This window comes from Bidens hawaiensis, unplaced genomic scaffold (assembly GCF_021521415.1).
Source record: "Bidens hawaiensis isolate Kalapana, Puna unplaced genomic scaffold, B.hawaiensis_p1.1 tig00019953_1, whole genome shotgun sequence".
NCBI lineage: Eukaryota > Viridiplantae > Streptophyta > Magnoliopsida > Asterales > Asteraceae > Bidens > Bidens hawaiensis.
In genome coordinates, this window is record NW_027493034.1 from 350283 (window position 1) to 354478 (window position 4196).

Below are 4196 nucleotides of genomic sequence, written 5' to 3' on the forward strand. Positions count from 1 at the left end.
GGTTAGATAAAAGTTAAAGTTTAGCCAGCCTACCAAGTGCAAGTGACGGTTCTACCCGCACAATCACGAAGGAGGAAGCGAAACTTTAACCCACTATCAACCACGTTCAAAGGTTCTTATTCTGAACACTTGGAAAATTGCTAATTTAAACATGCAAGTCATAAGTTTATAAAGCAAGGAACCCAAAGAAGGAAATAACAGTCTTATACGCAAAAAGATTAATATTTCAATGATGTATTACAACAGTGGCCGGGTAACTACCCGCCTAAAAGAAATCTATACAAAGCAAAGTCTATCCTAGCGGTGGGAAGAGATCTTCAGGATCAGGCTTCAGGGCCACCTCCGCTTGGACCAGCACCGTCTGAGCGTGGCTGCCCAAGGAAAGCCTTAAGGATGTTTAGCCCATCATCAGCAGCAGCAGCCTCATTCACCTTCTCCACCACTGGATGCGGGAAGGCAGCGTACTGGTTCACAGCTTGGTCATAAGCAGCTTCAGTATTAACATTGAATAAAGGGAAGTTGGAGGGCGGAAAGCCTCTCTCAGCAAACCCTAGACCAAGCAGGAAGCCAGTCTTCTCCCCATCCTCATGAGAAGCGTTGAGGGCTGCGCTCATCGCATCGTCATAAGAGGTCTCTGAAAGGACCCGACGCGCAACCTACAAAAGAATACAAGTTAGAACATTTTCTAATTACGAGCGGAAAGCGTAAAGAAAAAGATAAAGATACCTGAGGCAACGCTTCTCGAAGCAGCCATTGGAGGGTAGCTTGACTTTCTTTGTAAGCACGTTCGGCTCCGTTTTTATCAAGGTTGGCAAGTTGAACTTCCTTGGCGGCAGCCTCTTCGACGCTTTTGAGTTTCCTTTCAGTGCGGTCAAGCACCCCCCTCTGGTCAAGGATCTCCTGCAGCTTCTTGGCATCTTCCATTGCCAAGGCGTCATGAGCATGCTGAAGAGCCTTTAATTTGCATTTAAGCTGCTCATTCTCTTCGCGAAGCGGCTCAGCAACAGCTTCAGCCTCGGCAGCCCTCTCAGTTGAGTTTCGCGCAGCCTCCTTAGCCAGCCGAAGCTGTTCATTCACAGCTTGGGCAGCCTTGGAGCGGGCCTCGAGTCGCGCCTGGACTTCAACCTCGAGGGCCTTGAATGCCTTCTCCTTCTCGGCTGCGGCAGCGGCCAACTGCCGGTTCTCCTCCCGAAGAGCCCGCGCTTCAGATATATCTTTGGCGCGAGCTGCTTTTAACTTGTCGTTTTCACGACAAAGCAGCTCGACGCGGGGCTGCGTTCGGGCCTGGAGAACCCGAAGCTCATTGGTTAGCCTACCCTCTTGGTAGCTAGCCATGGCTTCCCCCAACGCACCATGAGGAGCAGCGTGGCGAGCCCAGTCCACGCACTCCACAGGGGTGCGAAGGGTTGTTCCTCGGCGTATGTTCCATCTTGGAACATACACTTCATTGGAATCCGACACTGCAAAAGAAACAAAGGCAGTTAGGAAAAGATGATAAAAATATATAAGGGAAAAAGAACCCTACGTACCTGTAGGGTCAATAACAGGCCGATAGCCGCCAAACCCATCACCTGAACCTAAAGGAAATCCATCCAACAGGTCAGGCAGACGGGAAGGTGGCATAGATCGGCGGGAAGCCTGGCGCATACCTGATGGTCCGGCCGTCGGTGGCGGTGGCGCAGGTATAAGTGGCAGCCGCTGTGGTAGCCATGTTTGGCGCCACCTTCTCAGCAACAGTAACCGCCGGCTCCGTGAAAGATGCTGTAAAAATTGCACTCACGGCCGGCGGAGACACCTTCTCAGCGGGAACAGCCTCAGGAAGGCTGGAACCAGCGGAAGCAGGCGTAGACGCCTGGGTCGACGCCTCGGGAAGGCTGACCGAGCCTACCGTCATTGGCGGGGGAATACTTGCTCCAACTCCACCCTGGAATGCGTCAACATCCACACCTGCACAAGCAAAAGTGTTAGAAAAATTTATTTGAAACAACAAATCTAGACAAGAATTATGGGGGTACTCACGGGGTTTCTTGAGCTTGAACGCACGGACGAGCGGGGGCGAACCCGATGGAGTCGGCCTCTTGACACCGGTAACCGTCGTCGTCGCTGCCTCCCCGGAGGTAACACCTGCAGCCTCCGGAGCGGTGGTCTCCTCACCACCGGGCTTCCCCGCCACCTCTGCATTATCTGACTCCGAGTCAGATAGGATTACCGGGTCGACCGTAGAGGCCACCTTCTCCTTGCCCTTCCCGACGGCAGCCTTTTTCTTCCGCACCAGTAGAGGACCTTCTGCGGATTCCTCAGAAGAAGAAATGTCATGAACTCCAGCAGCAGGCACAGCATTGAGAGGTTCAGGGTAGAAGATAGGCTTACCTGGCCGTCGGTGGCTCAGGATCTCTTGGCCTGGCGGGTAAACCTCCACGAACCGACCCGCGGTCTGCTCTAAGATGGGCAACTCGTTCTCGTCCAGAGCACGAGTACCCATCCGCCGCGGGACCATCTTCCTCCCGCGGGTTCAGGAGCGACTGAAGATCGTTCCCCTCTGAAATCAACAAGAAAGTTAGTAAAAATCGAAGTCAGCAAAATGAAACAAGACGTACCATAAGGGACAGAGTTCGAACCATATTCAAGGACGATCGGAACCTTATCCGCATTCGCCGCCTTCCACACCCGGCTCATCCCCAACATCACCATCGCCGACTCCGGAAAACGGAAAACCGGGGACTGGACCCGGGAAATCTTCGAGAACCATTCCGCCTCCTCGTAGTTGAGGGCGGGAAGGTTCGGAAGCGCCTGGCCATTCTTGAACTTCATGGCGATGGGGATGGCGCGAGCGGATATGAAGAAGAACTCTCTTCTCCATGAGCGAAGACTCCGCTCGGTGGTACAGATCTTTAAACCCTTGATACGGGTTGTAAGAGTGTACCACCCTTGGATGCACCTCCATGTATAGAAGGTCATCAGGCGATCAACGAGGGGCTCAAGGCCCAGTATCCGGCACACCCACTCAAAGTGCCGGACCTTGGCAATGGCCATGGGGTGCACCTCTGTCAGGTGCACACCGTGCCTCTCTAGGACACGGTACACAAACTTTGTCAACGGAAACCTAAGGTTCCCGTAGACAAAGAATGCAGCATAAACCCCGATCTTGCCACTAGGGGCATCGTACACAGTATGGTGGGGTTCAGGAAACTCAGGCTCGAGAGACTCGAGCATGAACTTCCTGATGATATACTGGTACAGATCGACGGGAAGAGAGCACTGGCATTCGCCAGCAGTCTTCTGGTCATCAGCATCATGAGAAGACATGGTGGAAGAAAGACGAAAAGAGATTTCAGGGTAAAGCTTTACTGAACAGAAAAATTCGCCGGAAATTACTTGAAAAGAAGAGATGAAAGTGGAAAGTGTGAATTGCAAATAACCCTCTCCCCCTTTATATAGTAATCGCAATTAATGCGGTGAATTTAATGCGGAGGAGAGAGAAATCAAATGTGCAATGAAACTATGACACGTGGCAAAAAGCAAGCTGGCAACAGCTGTTGAAAGGACGTGTGCCAGTAAATTCGCGGCCACGCGCCCGAAAAATCGCTCCCACGCACCTGAAAAAGCGACTGGAATGACCATGTTCTGTCACGTCACCTTATAACTTCCTGCACGTCCTGACACAGTCAGAAGAAACCGTCGCACGACGTTTCAAAGGTTTGGACTTATCTTTTCACCAACCTTTCGAATTTCAAAATTCAAAATTTAAAAAGAAGCGGGAAAATACCCCCTTACCTTGGCGAACAAGTAACCATAAGACGGATGCGGGTACAGTGTTAAGGCAAAACCCTTCACATACCTAGCACCCGCAGGGAATTGAAGCCAAGAAAACCTTGGCAAACAAGTAACCATAAGACGGATGCGGGTACAGTGTAAAGGCAAAACCCTTCACATACCTAGCACCCGCAGGGAATTGAAGCCAAGAAAACCTTGGCGAACAAGTAACCATAAGACGGATACGGGTACAGTGTTAAGGCAAAACCCTTCACATACCTAGCACCCGCAGGGAATTGAAGCCAAGTACCTCGGCAACCAAGTAACTATAAGACAGGTGCGGGTACAGTGTAAAGGCAAAACCCTTCACATACCTAGCACCCGCAGGGAATTGACGCCAGGAATACCTTGAGAGTAAAGTAACCGTAAGACGAGCGCAGGTA